Source organism: Cetorhinus maximus, chromosome 15, assembly GCF_964194155.1.
Source record: "Cetorhinus maximus chromosome 15, sCetMax3.hap1.1, whole genome shotgun sequence".
In the NCBI taxonomy this organism is placed as follows: domain Eukaryota; kingdom Metazoa; phylum Chordata; class Chondrichthyes; order Lamniformes; family Cetorhinidae; genus Cetorhinus; species Cetorhinus maximus.
Genome location: NC_135893.1, coordinates 64,113,919 through 64,134,427, shown reverse-complemented (window position 1 = coordinate 64,134,427; position 20,509 = coordinate 64,113,919). Strand labels below are relative to the sequence as shown.

Below are 20,509 nucleotides of genomic sequence, written 5' to 3'. Positions count from 1 at the left end.
AGCTGTAAGCTTTTGAGAGTTTAAAATAAAGTAGTAAAATAATGAATTAAGTGCAATGTCACACACTCAATATCACGCATGAACGCACATACACAAAGTTTTGATACAGATAATGATAGTGCACTTTTACAGATTACAATTAATTCAGTCTCTGATTTACAATTTCCAGTCCCCCACGTGGCAGGCCTGTGGTTTATTGAATGGATTTGATGAATTAAGTTGAACGGAGGGTCTTGTAAAGCAAAAGGCTCATAGCAGGCTGTGAGGTTTCTTGCAGTTGAATATCTAGGAGGTAGGTTCTCAGATCAACGTTGAAACTGGGACAGGTTAAGCACTTTGGCCGCTACATGACTTCCAGCTAGCTTCCGAATCTGGTCCTCTGACAATTGGTTTTGATGATCTGCTGGGCCCTGAGGTAATAAGGATGCAGTCCCTGAAACCAGCTTTGATCACATGACCACTGGGTTAACACTTCTGAGGCCTACCCTGTCTAGTTTGGATGCAAGAGGCCATTGTTGATAGTGGCCACTGAGCTTCAATTTTCCCTTCTGTCCAGTATGAAACAGAGATAGGCAGTTTTGAAACTCCATAGTCTTGAACAGTGATGCGTGAATTCTACAAATGACTATGAGTTACCTCACCAAGTCAATATTTAATTAGGCATTTGCCAGAGACTTGATACTGTCTGTGGTCCAAATGCCAAAAATCACATGATTTGTGGCAGCCATTTTAACAGCTTATTTATTTGCGTCCAATTTTTATAAGTATTGATTGAAAGTTCATAATATGACATGCTTGTACTAGGCATGACACTTAATAAAGATTTTTAGAAAGCTCTAGTTAAGATGTTCTTAAATTTCAGTCCAAGGTTACTATCATTAAAAAACTGTCAGTGGATAAATTAAGCATGTGTGAAATGAAAAATGAAAAAGTAGACAACAGGCACATCAGCATCTGCAAAAGAAAGCAACTGTGAACCCACCCTCTCTCTTTATACTTGCTGGAATAATACTGGGGCTAAAAGGGCTAACTTATACCAGGTTAAGAACATTGGAGGAGTAAGCCATTCTGCCGTCGAGCCTGCTCGCCTTTAACTAGATCATGGCTGATCTTCTACCTCAATGCTATCTTCCTGCACTATCCCCTTAATGTCATTGTTATCTAGAAATCTACTGACCTTAGCTTTGAACATACTCACAGCCCTCTGGATACTAGACTTGTATCCCCTTGAATATAAGATGATTTGGTCAGGCACTCCTACAGTGCAGTTAGGCAAGGGGTTTCAGGATTTTGACCCAATGAAGATGATGGAAAGGTAATATGTTTCCAAGTCGTGATGATGTGTGCCTTGGAGGGGAACTTCTAGGTGGTGGTGTTTCCATGGGCCCTAGTCCTTCTTGCCAATAGAAGTCACAAGTTTAGGAGGGGGTTTTAAGGAAGTCTTGGCAAATTTCCCCAGTGCATCTTGTAGATGGTCCAGGCTGTAAACACTCTACTGTTGTTAGATGATAGCCTAGTGGTAATGTCACTAGACTAATAATGAGTCCCAAGCTAATAACAATGGAGACACAGCTTCAAATCCCACCATGGCAGCTGGTGGAATTTAAATTTGAATAATTAATAAATTTCCAGAATTGAAAGCTAGTATCAGTAATGGTGTCATGAAACTATTGATTGTCACAAAAAACCATCTGGTTCACTCATGTCCTTTAGGGAAGGAAATCTGCTGTCCTGGTCTACATGCAACTCCAGGTCCACAGCAAAGTGGTTGACTATTAATGATCTCTGAAATGGCCTAGAAAGCCACTCAGTTCAAGGGAAATTAGGGATGGACAACAAATGCTGGCCTTGCCAGCAACGCCCACACCCCATGAAAGGAATGAATGAGAAAAGGGGGAGTGAATAGTAAATGGGCTGCTTTGGCCTGGATGAAGTTGAGCTTCTTGGAGCAGAACTCATCTAGGCAGGTGGAGAGTATTCACACTCCTAACTCGTGCCTCGTAGTTGGTGAGGCGGCTTTGGAACAGGGGTCAAAATAATTTCTTTGAAAGTTCTTTGAGATTTTCTCCAGGGCTACTTTTTGATTCTCAGGGGCTACATTTTCATTCTCTCAAACTCCTCTATTAGGTGATGCTATCAAATAGTCACACTACCTTCTGTATTTGTGTTCATTGTTTTTTAGGGTTTCCTTCTTTAGATAGATAAGGTAGCACAAATACTTATGCACAGTTATTATTAATATTAATTAAATTATTAAAATATTATTAAATCCTTTATTCTTCAATCACTTGGAAGCAGATTCAAAAGAAACCTTCAAAAGGGTATGGGATAAATATTTGAAGGGATAAAAGTTCTAAGGCTATGGAAAAGAGAAGGGGACTGGGACTAATTGGATAACTTCTTCATAGGGTTGGCATATACGCAATAGGGAAAATAGCCTCCTTCTCAGCTGTAGAATTTTATTTATTTATTTACTATATTTTTGAGATGTTCAAGATGATTAAAAGGAGTTGACAGGGTATATAGGAGCTATTTCCTACGGTCAGGGCATACAAATAAGGGGGCCCAACCTCAAAACTAGATCTAGATCATTCAGGGTGATATCAGGACTCAATCCTTCACACAAAGGGTAATGGATATCTGGCAATCTCTCCAACAAAAAAGCTGCTGAGGCTTGGGGCCAATTGAAAATTTCAAAACTGAGATTGTTAGATTTTTGTTAGACAAGGGTTTCGAAACCCTAGGTAGATGGAGTTAAAATACAGATTAGTTATGATTTAATTGAATGCTGGAACAGGCTCAAGGAGCTGATAAGCCTACACCTACTCCTATGTTCCTACAACTGCTGGTTTATATTATGAGCATTTAAATTGAATTAAATGTGACCAGCATTTGAAGATTTTCCCCCTTTTATTTCATAGTAATGATGCAATTATGATTACATAAAGTAAAATGCATTCCTTCCCCCATTCCCTCAACACAGTACTGGATTACTCAATGTTCAGTGTGTACCACTGCTATTGTTTCTTAGCCCCATCCCAATGAGTCACCTGCTTCTGTCATCGGCACCTGACAGGAAGTTTGTGATTTTCTTCCAGATAAAAAATGATGTTGGCACCTGCACTAACAGAATTACAATAATGACCTCCTGTTATACTTGGCTATCAGATAGTTCTTCTGGAGAAGTTACAACATTATAACACAGAAACCAGAATGTATGCAAAGTTGGATCTATTTTACAGTTGAAGGATATGCTGGGGGCTGAAGCATTTTGCCAATTTTATCATCTATGTAGTTTCAGCATCAAGCACTTCCAGGTCCAACCAATGCCCCAAACTGCCTCAATTAGGAGGATGGTAGCATATTGGTCATGTTACTGGACTAGCAATCTAGAGGCCCAGGCTAATGCGCCAGAGGCTTTAGCTCATATCCCAGCATGGCAGCTGGAGGAATTTAAATTCAATTAATAAATCTGGAATAAAGTGCTAGTCTCATTAATAATAATTATAAAATTACCAGACTGTCACAAAAACCAATCTGGTTCACTAATATCCTTCAGAGGAGGAAATCTGCTGCTCTTACTCAGTCTGGCCTAGATGCGACTCCAGAACCACAGCAATTTGTCTAACTCTTTACTACTCTCTGAAAAGGCTTCGCAAGTCATACAGTTGTATCACTGCTACAGAAAAGTCAAACAAGAATAAAACTGGATGGACCACCCAGCATCATCCTAGGCACTAGAAGTGACAAAGGCACATCTTACCATTTGACCCTGGAAGTCTTCCTGACTAACATGTGGGGACTTGTGCCAAAACTCAGAGAGCTATCCAGACTAATCAAGCAACAGCCCGAGGTAGTAAACATGGCAACATCACCGTCTTCAAGTTCCTCTCCAAGTTCCTCACCATCCTCACTTGGAAACATATCATTGTTCCTTACTGTCACTGGCTTCCCTGGAGCTCCCTCACACTGTGAGTGTACATGGACTACATCAGTTCAAGAAGGCACCTCACCACTACCTTCCCAAGAGCAATTAGGGATGGACAATAAACGCTCACATCCCAAGAACCCAACCTCAGAAGGGCACTTTCTACTGTATTTGTGTGATGTTACTACTGTTGTCATTATGCCTCAAGATTATCAAATTGCGCATGGTTAGAGGAAGATGGGTGTTGTGGGTTTGCAGCCTCTTTGGAAGAAGGTTAAAACTGCAAATCCATTTCAAATAAGGCCTGTTAGCTAGACCATTAAAGATCAAAACTAGATCCCAATGTGGGTAGGCAGTTTAACTCATGCCCACCAGACCCTCACACACCAATTGCATTAAAAAGTGAGGACATGGAAAGAAGCAAACCCATGAAATAAACTAAGCTCTACAGGAATTAAATATTTACTAGTAAGTACTATACGAGATTCCATTTACAGATGCTGCAGTTACAGTAAATCCAGCCAAACACAGGGCTTGATCACTCACACAGGGATTGTCTCGTGCAATGATTCTCAGACGGTCTCACTCCACCTCTGGCAAGTTTGTGCCTTGGCATCCAATTCACACTTCAAATTTAGCATCAGTGTAAAGCAGCTACCACTTCTTGCCGCACCAACCTTGTGCAATCTGCGCACCAGAGAGATCAAAATAATTTAACAATCTGTACAACAGTTGCACAAAAAGTGACAGCACTGACAGGAGAAACTAAGTTGATGGAAACCCTCAAGAACCTTGCTATCCATACTGAATATTTCTTCTTCTCTTTCTAAACTCATCTCCTTTTGACTCTCGAATCTGTGATATGCCATAAAACATTCCTGACCAGGAGGAGGAAGAACTGCTCTGTCCATGATGTCAGTGAAAACAGTAAATCTATTCACTGAGTGTATTTAAGATTTTGTGAGAAAAATCAACTTTATAAATGTACTCTACGATGCTGCAACATAGCAACCAGAGAAGTTCTCCACCTACACGCGCCACACCTCTCCTCCTCCTCCTCCCAATGCTCCACCTACACCTCTCCTCCTCCTCCTCCCAATGCTCCTACACCTCTCCTCCTACTCCTCCCAATGCTCCACTTACACCTCTCCTCCTCCTCCTCCCAATGCTCCACCTACACCTCTCCTCCTCCTCCTCCCAATGCTCCACCTACACCTCTCCTCCTCCTCCTCCCAATGCTCCACCTACACCTCTCCTCCTCCTCCTCCCAATGCTCCACCTACACCTCTCCTCCTCCTCCTCCCAATGCTCCACCTACACCTCTCCTCCTCCTCCTCCCAATGCTCCACCTACACCTCTCCTCCTCCTCCTCCCAATGCTCCACCTACACCTCTCCTCCTCCTCCTCCTCCCAATGCTCCACCTACACCTCTCCTCCTCCTCCTCCCAATGCTCCACCTACAAGTAACTGACAGCTGTATGCGAGAGCTATAAACAAACCAGTAGGAGTGGCACAAGAGCCACTTATGGCGTCACTTTTCCTCAGAATTTCTCCCGTCAGAAAAAAAGTTAGTGAAATCCACTTAAACTGTATCCATTTCTCAGAAGATGATACTGGACTGGGGGAGAGCAAGGCAGCAGGGTCAGTTTTAGATTGTACTAGCAAAGAGTTAGCACAGACACAACAGACCAAAAGGCTGCCTCCTTTGCTGTGAGCATCGACCGCTTCACTGTTTTAGTCTTAGAATTTTACTTTTAGTCTTGGGATTTTACTTTTATCTCATTTCCTAGCCTCAAGTTTTAGTTTCATTTCACTTACAGTCTGGAAGAAATTTTACTTATTTTCTGAGGTCTTGTTTGTTTGGTTCCTAAATTTTAGCTACTTTTTTTGTGCTGCTTTTAGTCAAAACTCTTGTCAATATGAGCTTTTCAGAAGTTTTTTTTTGGAATGGGCTTCTTTTTTTAATTCATTCACGGGGTGTGGGCTTCGCTGGCTGGGCCAGCATTTATTCCCCATCCCTAGTTGCCCTAGAGAAGGTGGTGGTGAGCTGTCTTCTTGAAACGCTGCAGTCTATGTGGTGCAGGTACACTCACAGTGCGGTTATGGAGGGAGTTCCAGGGTTTTGACCAGCGACAGTGAAGCAACGGTGATATATTTCCAAGTCAGGATGGTGAGTCACTTGGAGGGGAACCTCCAGGTGGTGGCGTTCCCATCTTTCTGCTGCCCTTGTCCTTCTAGGTGGTAGTGGTCGTGGGTATGGAAGGTGCTGCCTAAGTAGCCTTGGTGAATTCCTGCAGTGCATCTTGTAAATGGTACACACTGCTGCTACTGTGCATCGGCGGTGGAGGGAGTGAATGTTTGTGGATAGAGTGCCAATCAAGCGGGCTGCTTTGTCCTGGATGGTGTCAAGCTTCTTCAGTCTTGTGGGAGCTGCACTCATCCAGGCAAGTGGGGAATATTGCATCACACTCCTGACTTGTGCCTTGTAGATGGTGGACAGGCTTTGGGGAGTCAGAAGGTGGGTTACTCGTCACACTATTCCTAGCCTCTGACCTGCTCTTGTAGCCACAGTATTTATATGGCTAGTCCAGTTCAGTTTCTGGTCAATGGTAACACCCAGGATGTTGATAGCGGGGGATTCAGTGATGGTAATGCCATTGAACATCATGGGGCAATGCTTGGATTATTTCTTGTTGGAGATGGTCATTGCCTGACACTTGTGTGGCGCGAATGTTACTTGCCACTTGTCAGCCCAGGCCTGAATATTGTCCAGGTCTTGCTGTATTTGGACATGGACTGCTTCAGTATCTGAGGAGTCGTGAATGGTGAACATTGTGCAATCATCAGCGAACATCCCCACTCCTGACCTTATGATGGAAGGAAGGTCATTGATGAAGCAGCTGAAGATGGTTGGGCTGAGGACACTACCCTGAGCAACTCCTGAAGTGATGTCCTGGAGGACTGACCTCCAACAACCACAACCATCTTCCTTTGTGTGAGGTATGATTCCAACCAGCAGAGAGTTTTCCCCCTGATTCCCATTGACTTCAGTTTTGTTAGGGCTCCTTGATGTCACACTTGGACAAATGCTGCCAAAGGGCAGTCACTCTCACCTCACCTCGGGAGTTCATCTCTTTTGTCCATGTTTGAACCAAGGTTGCAATGAGGTCAGGAGCTGGGCGACCCTGGCGGAACCCAAACTGGGCATCAGTGAGGTTATTGCTAAGCAAGTGCCGCTTATAGCACTGTGGATGACCCCTTCCATTGCTTTACCGATGATCGAGAGTAGACTGATGGGGCGGAAATTGGCCAGGTTGGATTTGTCCTGCTTTTTGTGTACAGGACATACCTGGGCAATTTTCCGCATTGCCAGGTAGATGCTAATGTTGTAGCTGTACTGGGACAGTTTGGCTAGGGGCACGGCAAGTTCTGGAGCACTCGTATTCAGTACTATTGTCAGAATATTGTCAGGACCCATAGCCTTTGCACTATCCAGTGCCTTCAGCTGTTTCTTGAATAGAACTGGGTGAAAACTGGCATTTGTGATGCTGGGGACCTCAGGTGGAGGCCAAGCTGGATCATCCACTCGGCACTTCTGGCTGAAGATTGCTGCGAATGCTTCAGCCTTATCTCTTGCACTGCTGTTCTGGGCTCCTCCATCATTGAGGATGGGTATATTTGTGGAGCCTTCTCCTTCGTTGAGTTGTTTAATTGTCCACCACCATTCACGGCTGGATGTGGCAGGACTACAGAACTTAGATCTGATGTGTTGGTTGTGGGATTGCTTAGCTTTGTCTATCACTTGCTGCTTATGCTGTTTGGCAAGTAGTCCTGTGTTGTAGCTTCACCGGGTTGAAATCTCATTTTTAGGTATGCCTGGTGCTGCTCCTGGCATGCCCTCCTGCACTCTTCATTGAACCAGGGTTGATCCCCTGGCTTGATGGTAATGGTAGAGTGGGGGATATGCTGGGCCTTGAGGTTACAGATTGTGTTCGAGTACAATTCTGCTGCTGCTGATGGCCCACAGCGCCTCATGGATGCCCAGTCTTGAATTGCTAGATTTGTTCAAAATCTATCCATTTAGCACGGTGGTAGTGCCACACAACACAATTAGAGGGTATCCTCAGTGTGAAGGTGGGACTTCGTCTCCACAATGACTGTGCAGTGGTCATTCCTACCAATACACTCATGGCCAGATGCATCTGCAGCAGGTAGGTTGGTGAAGATGAGGTCAAGTATGTTTTTCCCTCTTGTTGGTTCCCTCACCAGCTGCCGCAGACCCAGTCTAGCAGCTATGTCTTTTAGGTTTCGGCCATCTTGATCAGTAGTGGTGCTACCGAGCCACTCTTGCTCATGGACATTGAAGTCCCCCACCCAGAGTATATTCTGCACCCTTCTCAGTGCTTCCTCCAAGTGATGTTCAACATGGAGGAGCAATGATTCGTCAGCAGAGAGAGGACGGTACGTGGTAATCAGCAGGAGGTTTCCTTGCCCATGTTTGACCTGATGCCATGAGACTTCATGGGGTCCACAGTCAATGTTGAGGACTCCCAGGGCAACTCCCTCCCGACTGTATACCACTATGCCGTACCTCTGCCGGGTCTATCCTGCTGGTGGGACAGAACATACCCAGGGATGGTGATGGAGGAGTCTGGGACATTATCTGTAAGTTATGATTCTGTGAGGATGGCTATGTCAGGCTGTTGCTCAACTAGTCTGAGAGACAGCTCTCCTGAGGGTCTACAGGGCTGCGATTGCCATTGTCGTTTCCAGTGCCTAGGTCGATGCCGGGTGGTCCATCCGGTTTCTTTCCTTTTTTGTGACTTTGTAGCGGTTTGTTACAACCGAGTGTCTTGCTAGGCCATTTCAAAGGGCATTTAAGAGTCAACCACATTGCTGTGAGTCTGGAGTCACATGTGGGCCAGGCCAGGTAAGGATGACAGATTTCCTTCCCTAAAGGACATTAGTGAACCAGATGGGTTTTTACAACAATCAACAGGGTTTCATGGTCATCATTAGAGTTTTAATTCCAGATTTTTTATTGAATTCAAATTTCACCATCTGCTGTGATGGGATTTGAACCTGGGTACCCAGGGCATTACCCTGGGTCTCTGGATCACTAGTCCAGCAACAAAATCCCTATGCTATCGCCTCCCCACACCAGAAATAATAAACTGGGGCTTGAATAACAGAAAACAAATCAAGCCCCCTACTTCCTCTGTTTCTTTCCCCTCTTCAGGGCTGAAAAACCCATTTTTGTTCTTCCAGTATCCTTTGCTATAAATTGCAGACGTCCTGCGTCGGCAGAATTTTGTTCTTTTACCTCCAAATTCTCCTATTTTCTTGCCAGTTATCGTCATCTAGGCCTTTCCAATGTCTTTCAACTGTCTTAGCCAGCTGCATCAATCTTTTCTTCTTCTTATGCCTTTTCATCACAACTGAGACAATTTGTTATATCACCTAACAGTTTCCTGCTCTTCCATTATGCAATTTACAGGCCATTCAACTCAGTTACTTCCTCTCTATGATTGAAGAACCTGGAGTTTCTTTCTTCCCTCCCTCCTTATTTCTCTTCTCTTTTTCAATTCACAAGGAAGTTTGCTTATATTTCAGTTTGGACTACACCTTTGCAGCTGTCAACAGATCCGCTGTGTATGTTAACATTTCTTATTTTTAAACATTAAAACAAATCTTTAACATGCTCTTATTTTTAAAATGGATAGTGATGCAGAGATTGCCTCTATTTTTGTTCAGCATCAACTAGTTCCCAAATCTAATAGAACCAAGGGTGCACTTAAATTTTCCCCACCGGAGCCACGAATAGCTACTCCCAACAGGGTACAGGTTAGATTCCCAGGGGCAACCAATCACCAGTAAACAATCAGTAAAAGTTCAGAGTTGCCTGGATTGAGGAGGATGCCTTCTTTCACTCATGTGATCGTGTGAACTTGTCCTACGGCAATCCTGGTTTGATAATAAAAATATTAAAAGATTGGTAATCATGTCTTTGATCCGGGGTACTAAAGGAAAGGCAAGTACCACATTGGCAAATAAATGGATCCCCTTCCCCCAACACCAACCCCCACTGAAAATAAACGAGAAAACAAAAAAGTGTGCCCCACATACGAGCTGATTGAAAAAGCTTAGGTTGAAATTTAAGAAAAATTTCACTTAGAAAGTGAAAGTAACAGTCAAATGAGATATCGGGGTCAGCGGGGGGGTGGGGGGGGATGGAGAAAGAGAACACAGGACATGCAGAAATATTTAAAATTGCTATTGTGTGTGTGTTTTGGTCATATAATGTTACAGCAATGAAGCAGATACTTCTGATATTTCACTACTGATGGTTTTTGTTTCATTGTTAGTGTGCATTTCAAATGTGTAATTCATTGTGTAAAGTACCAAGATATTTCAACACGAAACGTGCTGTATAAATTTACCTTATGGTGCACTAGCCCTGAGAATCTGGATTTTTTAAAGCAGTTTTAGAGTAATTTCAGCAAACATTAGAATGTCTAATTGTTCTGGTGAAATATACACACCATACACATGCCAGATTAGGCAAAGGCAACTGCAGTTATCAATGGAGTCCATATATTCCTATTTAAACCTATAATAGGACAGGACACTTTACTGTTGACAGATTGCATTCAGGAATCTGTCCAAGAAAATTCCTTCTGTTCTACATTTCTCCCATTTTATAAGAGTTATTACATTAACCTTGGAGATGTTATGGATGAGGAGCATTCAGAGTTTAAGATACCAGCATAAAGGGAATACCATATTGAAAGGTTTAAGAACAAACTTAAAACAAATTGCCTGCACAATCCAAAAAAAATCAGAGGGTGCAATGTGTTGTTTGTGGATACCTGGTATATGTCAACATTCACTGCAGTTAATATAAGGAGGCTTTGTGAAAGGGAAATCAAGTTTAACCAATTTATTGGGGTTCTTTGAAGAAGTAACATGTGCTGTGGATAAAGAGGAACTGGTGGATGTATTGTATTTAGATTTCCAGAAGGCATTTGATAAGATGCCACATCAAAGGTTATTATGAAAAATATGGTGTAGGCAGTAATATATTGGCATGGATAGAAAATTGGCTAGCTAACGAGAAACAGAGGGTAGACATAAAAGAGAGTCTTTTCTGGTTGGCAAGATGTAACAAGTGGTGTGTCACAGGGATCAGTGCTGGGGCCTCAACTTCTAACTATTTATAGAAATGACTTAGATGAAGAGACCGAAGGTATGGTTGCTAAGTTAGCTGATGACACTAAGATAGGTATGATAGTAAGATGTGAAGAAGACATAAGGAGGCTTCAAAGGGATATAGATGGGTTAAGTGAATCGACAAAGATCTGGCAAATGGAGCATAATGTGGGGAAATGTGAAATTGTCCATTTTCGCAAGAAAAATAAAATAGAGGCATACTATCTAAATGGTGAGATTGCAGAGCTCCGAGATGCAGAGGGATCTGGGTGTCCTAGTGCATGAATCACAAAAGGTTAGTTTGCAGGTACAGCAAGTAATTAGGAAAGCTAATAGAATGTTATCATTTGTTGCAAAGGGAATTGAATACAAAAGTAGGGAGATTATGCTTTCAGTTATATGTGGTCTCACCAATGACCTATCTGGAGTGCCATGTAAAGTATTGGTCTCCTTATTTAAGGATGGTTGTAAATGCATTGGAAGGAGTTCAGAGTAGGTTTATTAGACTAATACCTGGAACAGGTGGGTTGTCTTATGAGGAAAGGTTAGATAGGCTAGGCTCATCTCCAGTGGAGTTTAGAAGAGTAAGGGGAAACTTGATTGAAACATAAAAAATCCTGCAGAGTCTTGAAAAGGTAAATGTGAAGAGAATGTTTCCTCTTGTGGGAGAATCTAAAACTAGGAGTCACTGTTTAAAAATAAGGGGCTGCCCATTTAAAACAGAGATGAAAGGAAATTTTCTCTCGGAGGGTTGAGAGTCTTTGGAACTCTCTTCCTCAAAAGGCAGTGAAAGCAGAGTCTTTGATATTTTAAAGGCAGAGGTGGCTAGATTCTTGGCAAGCAAGGGCATGAAAGGTTATTGGGGGAATATGGAGTTGAGGTTACAATCAGGTGAGCCATGATTTTATTAAATGGCGGAGCAGACTTGAAGGGCCGAGTGGCCTACTTCTGCTCCAAATTCATATGTTCATATGTACAAAGGGCAGCTAAACTGCAAAGTGCCATACTAATAATAACAAACATGTTTGTTTGATGTTCTTCTGTCTGCTGATCTAACAAAGGCAAAGTATGGTTGATACCTCTTTAAGATGGCAAAACAATTTCATACAGAAAGATTAATATATTAAAAAGTTATCTCATGTAACTCAATTTCACTACAATTATTGCATGACCTAGTCCATTTCTGCTCTGTATGTCTTATGGTACTTAGTTTTTTTTATTGAATTACAACTTGATCTTCTATTTCAATGTTTGCCTTATGTTAATGGCACACTTATCTACAAACAGCCCGAGAATACTGACCTATAGGTTTCTTATGAGGATACAATATTTTTGGATTGAACCATCTTTTACAGTGGTTTGGGCAGCCTCTGACTCAGTCTAAAGCACAAATACTCATTAAAATCAAGTGAGCCATGCCAGGAGGCACAGATGCCATGCCGGCCTTCTCTAACTCTACTGCAGTTAAGTAAGGTTGAAAGCACCCTGTGAAAACAGGCATTTACTGAGAGGCACTGGATGCTTTGAGAGAGAAGGTGTAAGGTTCATCCCTAGCCTTTCATTTCATTTTCCTTTAAGATCCCAGCTATCACTCGGTCGCATACTAGTGATTCCATTCACCAGTGTAAGTGGAATGAGGTTACTGTTGACTGTACATCCAGCAGATTTCATATTTTGTTGACTGTTGCTGGATGGCAAATGTGAAGAAGATAAATAAATGGATTTTTTCCAACATTGTTAGTGGGGAGGGTTTGTTTAGGGGTTTTGCAAAGGACAAGCAACTTTCCTTGTGGAAAGCACTATACACGCACTTTCTCCACATGTGCTGGAAGGTTAGCATGACACAGACCAGTTTCTGGTGGCACATAAGCATACACTCTGTACCAGGAAAAGCATGTATAGTGCCAATTTTATGGGCAGGGTGGGGGGAGGGAAAGAGTTAAAGAAATGCCATTTTTGAAAATAAACCTTAAGACTTCAGAGAGAAACTATGAGATGATTAACTTAATCTCATTACTTGTAAGCAAACTGAACGCTGAATAACTAGACCTTACAAGCAGGGCACCGAAGTCAGATGCACCACTAATACAATGGTCTTCTCCACTAATCAATTCTTGCTTTTTATTTCCTCTTTCTTTCAAAACCAGAGTAGATGGCTGTAACCTAATACTCTTGAAAGATCTGCACCGAAATATGAATTGCACAAACTGGCTGGTTTCAAATTCTTAAATCATATATGTATTTTTAAAAATCCTGCTTGCGAGAGGATGCATCCTTCAAATGGTATATCTAATTCACAGCAACTAAACAAACTAGCTTCAGATTTGACACCCCCGAACTATTACATTGCCAGAGGGTTTTCATCGAATTTATTGATTCTAAATTTTCTAACTGTCAGCATGTTTTTATCTAACATAGTCTTACTTGGGAGTTTGACACACTAAAATTGCAGGTTCAATCATTGAATAAGACAAACAACTAGGAAATCCAAAAGAAAAGGGGCTGAATTTTCAGAGTGCAGCACAGGTAGGGAAGAGGTGGATGTGCCAGCAAATGCACATCGCCAACTAGCTCTCAGTGATTTTGGGTATAGTGGATAGCATCAACCCACACAAAAAAGTGTCAGGTCACCAACTGACAATGCAAATGAGCAAATTGAGAGAGTTTGTTGAAGAGCAGAAAGAGGTTTTGGAGGGGGGGGCGGGCACGGGAAACATGCAGGGTCAAAAGTACGTCCATGCAGAGGCGACAGCACAGCGTGGAGTCAGTCATAGAGGCAGGAGCAATTACTAATGAGGACTAAAAGAATGAAGGAGCAGAGAATACCAGGCAATGGCACACAGTGACCAACGCATGAGCAAAACTCCAAGAAAGTTTAATATGTAGGCGCTGGGGCAATTTGGGGGGCGGGGAAGAGGAGAGAGGTCAGGCAGTTGTTACAGTGCAGCAGGTGGCAAGTAAGAGCACCCCTGAACATAGGGCTGAGCCACCCCCATGGGATCGGCACGCCAACCCCAGTCAAGGTATGGACCTATCTGGTACTGTGGCCTGCGCCAGCCTCCACCCCGCCCCCACCCTACCCGAGTGGAAGCCAAATCTGCCAATCAGCCTGGTTTCCGGGCAGGGAACCTGATGATGACGTGACATGCATGCCATGGAGTTAAAGGTTCAGAAATGCACAAAGCCCCAAATTTTGGGGACCCTGTGCTCTACTGGTTCCCAACAGATTAAGAAAGGTGAAAATGCCCCCAGTACCTGGACTGTACGTAAAGTGACAGCTTGGCTCAGTTGGCAGCTCACATACCTTGCAGTCAGAAGATCTTGGGTTTCAAATCCCACTATAGATTTGAGCATTTAATCCTAGCTGGCATTTTTGTACAGTTCTCTCAAAGTTCTGTAGCGTTAGAAGTGCTATCTTTTGAATAATATAGTAAGCCTGTAGGCTTGTCAACGGCCTCATAGCATATGAAGAACAGGGATTTTCCTTATGCTCTGGCCAACATTCTTCCCTCAAACTCAAGTACCGAAAACAGCAGGATTGTTTCTCCAATCTTGCTATCAGCAAGCTGTCACATTTCTGCTATGTAAGAATGACTAGTAAACCAGTGATGTTGGAGCACTGAGGTGGTGAGTAATTGCTATATAAAATACAAGCTTTCTCTTTTCTTAAAAGGATACAAAATACATTACAGCAAACATGACCACATTTTCCAGAAGCTGAATTTCAAACAATTCCTCAAACTTGGTCAATAACAAATGCAACTGCAGAAGCTCCCAAAGCTTGGCCGAAGGCCATAACTGCAAAATATTTCAAACTTGTGGAAAAGGTAGGCAGCACCTCCTCAGAGTCCAAACAGTTTAGTAAGCATGAAATGCAGTGCTTTTAACAAATGCCCCATATAGCAGCAGTAAATCACTTTCTAATATCAGTTAGAAAATTCATAACTTCCATTTTCTGTATGGCGTTAATTAGGTAGGCAAAAAAAGGGCCACAAATCAAAATATTGACAACTCAAAGATCTGGCTATCAGATGGAATCACGACAAACGGAAATACGGTGACAAGGGTGATGATTTATAATCAAGCAGGACTTGGAGAAAAGTACAACAGCTTGCAGTTATTTTGTTTAATCGGTCCAGGAATGTTAGAGGCAACCATGACTGAAGCATGTTCGATGGATAAACAAGTATAAAAACAGATGGCATAGTACTAAGCATTACAGGTCCAAGAGGCGCAGGTTCAATTCCTGGTTCAGTACTGCATTAGCTTACAGTAGTCAAGGTTGCAGCTGCAGGAAGTGGGGAGGCTACAATTGGTCTGAGATCCCCTAGTTTAAATGAGGAAAGTCAGCTAGTGTGACTTGCTGGAAAATACAGTCAGCTGTGGCTCAGTGGTAGCACACTCACCTCTAGGTCAGAAGGTTGTGGGTTCAAAGTGTCCCGCCAAAGCCTTCAGCACATAATCCAGGCTGAAACTTCAGTACAGTGCTCAGCAAGCACTGCACTATCCTAGGTGCCATCTTTTCTTTTGAGGCATTAAGCCAAAGGCCCCATCTTCCCCCTCAGGTGAATGCAAAAGCACTATTTTGAAGAACAGCAGGGAGTTCTGCCTGGTGTACTGCATCAGTCAACTAACATTACCGAAACAGATTATCTGGTCATTATCACATTGTTGTTTGCAGAACCTTGCTGTGCACAAATTGACTGCCACATTTCCTACATTACAACAATGACTACATAATACTTCACTGGCTTTGGGACATCCAGAGGTCATGAACGGTGCTGTATAAATGTTAGTCTGTCTTTCTTTGCTATATGCGTGCGCAAATGCAAGTAGAGTGGATAGGTTTTGGCTTGGATGCTCCAATGGGCTGAAAAGTCTGCTATCACTCACAGTCAAGGTGCACAGCTGAAGACAGGGCACTTCGGTAAGACCTGCATGGACCAGGGACCAGACCAGAACCTTCCTGTTCAATAGGACTCTTTTCCACACTGGGCCGTGCATTAGGGTTGCCAGCTCCAGCTGGGTATATTCCAGGGGATATTGGCAGAAGTGACGTCACAGAATCCTGGCGGAGTGGCGCGAGCGGGTGGGCCCATCCACTGGGGCCAGTGCAGGGGCAAGGTCCCCCAGGTGCTGCACTGACAAACAGGCCTTGGCCTGCTCCCTCCAGATGGTTACATTTACATTGTCAGACTCGTGCGCTCCATCCTTTGGGCCTAGACATCCTGCAGCTGCAGAAGTACTGATTCCCCTGCCAGCTCACATCATACTCACCTTAGTGCTGACAGGAAAGAAAAACAGGCAGGGCAGTAAGCAGCAAAGTCTAGGAGCTCAGTATACATGTGTGGCCGCCATGTAATGTGCTATGTCATCCCACTGACTGCACCTGCATGGAGTGTTGCCTATTTTGCCTGTGAAATACCGTTCAGTGAAATGGACTCTGTGGCTGCCAGGACAGGAATTAATTGATCAATGGGAAAATCCTATCATTTTAAAATCTGCCGGACCTCTTTAAAGAGTCGCCGGGAGATTGGGGGGCAATTCCCAGAATCTCCCAGACATTCCAGGAGGGTTGGCAACGCGACAGTGCATCTACCAAACTACCGAGATAAGCTTCAATTAAGATATGTTGAATACTAATTAACCATCTCATTTATCTCTTTATTTATGGTGAACTTTCCAGCAAACATATCCATACTTATCAGGATATGCAAGTCAAACTTCCATAGCTCTTAAATATTCAATGTGCTTATTACACTTTCACCTGCATCACTTAAGAAGTTGACACTGAATAGTTAAAACAAGTGTTTTGAAACAAAAGTAAACTCTAGCTAATTATGGAGATCCACATGGCAGGGAATTGGCAGGGCAGCAATTCAAATTCTGCCGATGTTCATAAACCACTTATGCAGTTTATATTACATCAAAAACACTTGAACCCTGCCCTGTGACTCAGCCAAATGACCATTATTTTGTATTTATTGCATGCTACACATTAACCAGTTCAGAGAATTTACCTGGATAACAAACAAAACAACATTTTCCACTGCACTGCTCTGAAGAAGTCATACGGATTTGAAACGTTAACTCTGTTTCTCTCTCCACAGATGCTGTCAGACCTGCTTGAGATTTTCCAGCATTTTCTGTTTTTATTTAATATTTTCCACCAAACTGGTTAACTTAAAGAAAATGATTATAATCAATTAATTAATAGACTGTAACTTCACTTCTCTTCCTCTATCACCTCATTGGGTTACTTTGGTCTTCCTCTAACTCAAGGAACAGATAATTGATCCGTCTTCTTGTGACATAGTTATCGAATGGGTGTTCCATGGTACAGGAAGTCAGTGCACAGCACACTGAAAATTTACTTCCTGGTTCCAGTTTCAACTATAGTCAGTTGTTTCTATTGTAACCTGGAGCTCACTTGCAGCAATCATTGTCAAAAAGAAAATACCTTCCCTTCAACATGATGATATCATATAACAGATTGTTAGAAGCATGCAGATACAGTCTTTAAGAATGTTAAATAGCCTTTGAGTCTCCCTCACATTTTTGTCTGCTTACTTGAAGGTACTAGCTCATGTTGAGGTACATTTCCATAAGTGTCAGATACCCCGGAGGTACCTTGCCAAAGTCTTCATATGCGAACCTAAGCAACAACTGACAACTTGCATTTATATAGTGCCTTTAAGATGGTAAAACACACCAAGGAATTCACAAGAACATCATTAGACAGAATTTAACGCTAAGCCACATAAGGAGAAAGATTGGTCAAAGAAATAGGTTTTAAGAAGCATCTTATAAAGAAGGTGGAGGGGTTTACAGAGGGAAAGAATTACAGAGCTTTGGGCCTAGACAGCTGATGTTGTGGCTGCCAATGGTGGAGTGATGAAAGCTAGGGATGCATAAGGGATCAGAATTGGAGAAGCAGCGTGTTCTCAAAGGGTGTAGTACTGGAGGAGGTTACAGAGATAGGGGGCAGTGGTGGTGAGGCCATAGAGGGATTTGAAAACAAGGGTAAGAATTTTTAAAACTGAAGCTTTGCTGGACCGGGAGCCAATGTAGATAAACAAGCATGGTGGGTGACGGATGAACAGGACTTGATAGGAGTTTGGATACAGACAGCTGAGTGTTGGATGAGCTCAAGTTTATTAAGGTGCAAGGATAAGGATAAGGATGGCCAGATTGTGTACACTGTATTTCAGAGGGATGGAGGTGCAATACAAACCTGCCCTCAAATGATGTCCATACATAGACACTTTCCGGCAGGGGTATCTTGGAAGGCGATCCAGGGCAGGAACCAGGACAATTATACTTTCTTTAGTGCAGGGACCGGAGGCCCTTAAACTTCCAGGGCTGCGATCAAATAACTCAGTACAGGCAAGGGAATTAACAACAGGATTAAATATTTCAGCAGACCATCCGGCAGTGCTTTTACCCACAAAGCCACAGGAACAGCAGGTCAATTACTTTTCAACTACTGTTTCAACAACTGTCATTTCCATTTCCATTTTATACTGCCAAACATAAAAATTCTGCTTTCTGATCATTTATGGGCAATTGGATAAAACCAAATTCCCTATTCAGAAAAAGACCCACTTTCAATAGAGTGCTGTTCTCGTTTCACAATTTGAAGTGGTTTACGTAACTACCTAGCACAATGTAATACCTTCGGGTCTCACATTTATCGCCATCATTTCTCGTGTAGTCCTCCTCAATCACTAGATCAATGAACCATAGGATGACAGAATGGTTACAGTGCAGAGAGCCCTCATGGGGCCCGTCATGTTTGTGCTGGGTCTCTACAAGAGCAACTCACTTAGTCCCACTCCTGGCCCTTTCCCTGTGGCCCAACAATTTTTTTTCCCCTCCTCCAATGCTTATCAAAGTTTCTTTTGAAAGCCAAAACTGAATCTGCCCTTAGGCAGTGTATTCTGAATCCTAACCATTCACTATGTAAAAATGTTTTTCCTTGTGGTATGCAAACAAATCTCAATAAAGTAATACAGCACATCAGCCATTGTCTGTGAATGCGTTAGGGTCTCTACTCCAGTTTGATCTTCATGGGTCATTCAAGTTAGACCCTTGTGGTTGAAGACATCATCTGATCTGCTTGATTTAAGCCCTGTAGCTTACTCCCATGAGTGCTGCTAACTCAGCATGCTTTTCAACAACCAAGCTCAGAGTTCCAGTTGGATGTAAACGCTACACTCAGTACTGTCCTCTAAACAGTTGTACAGAAGTTGCTGACTAACAATTCAAAGGTACATTACTTATCTGGCCTTTCTTAGCTGGTTTTAGTCCTTCTGTTACACACCTTATTATACCTCGGGTCTCACAGACCCTGCTTGTGGCTACATTTTCAGCCCTAGAGAGAGTGAGGCAGACAACCTGCATGTCCAAATCAAAGATGAGTGGCTGAGAATTGATGGCCTCAGGATAGGAACGCTTACCACAAACATTCATCCTGCTGCTTGATGCATCACATGTTGCTGCAAAACTGATATATCCATTGGGCTGCTGGGATTTCTTCTCAGCTTAATGGAGCGTACTGCACAAACCTTCCCCAATTCTTAAAATAAATGGATCATGCAGTTGGAATACCCCAGAATTGTTTAAAAAAAATTGTAAGATGCAGCAAATATCATTCAGTGTGGACACTATTCCATTTTTAAAAAGGTATTCAATTTATGCCTACCACCGTCGAAACAGAGCTCATTATTCCACAGGAGGGTTATGGGAAGGGGAGCTGGGGTGGGCTGAGTGACTGATTTTCACCTTCTCATCTCTCATATAAAATAAAAGCGAGTAGATGTGGCCATCCAGCTGACTAATTTACCATACCCCCAAGAAACATACATTTTTCATAAACTTGAGCTTTCCTCAGCTTCTCACTGTCTAAATCAAGAGTGAAGTAAATTCCATGGTATTAGCTCACATTAAAACCATGTCAAATCATGTGTATTTCAAAGAATTTTAAGGCGGCAGTCTTCTAGATTGTGCCATAAACCACATTATTCAAAGAAAAGCATTTTCAGCATACTCTATAAGCAGAGAGGCCGCCATTTAATTTTTGCCAAGAACAATTCTATTTATAAAATACAAAACAAATCCTATAATAATATAGGATTACCACTAACCATTTGGTTCTTTGAAGGTTAAGCAAACTCTTCAAGTTGGATTTGCCTTTTGAAGAGTATTTGCTTTGATAAGCTAATTTAAAAACAAAATGGGCCCCAAATCAACAAAGTAGAAAATCATATGATAAATGTAATCAGTATCCTAAATTAAATTGAAAAAAATTTTTCTTTTCATCCACTTTTGCTTTGATGTTATAAATTATGTAACTCCCAGGAATTACCAACA

General features: G+C 42.5%; 1 protein-coding gene across 4 annotated transcripts in view; it reads right to left on the bottom strand.

Annotated features, from left to right (window-relative positions):
• The window catches only part of LOC144690765 (dual specificity mitogen-activated protein kinase kinase 3-like), a 104,355-nt gene that overhangs the window by 53,452 nt on the left and 30,394 nt on the right, over nucleotides 1–20,509 (bottom strand). The window lies entirely within an intron of this gene.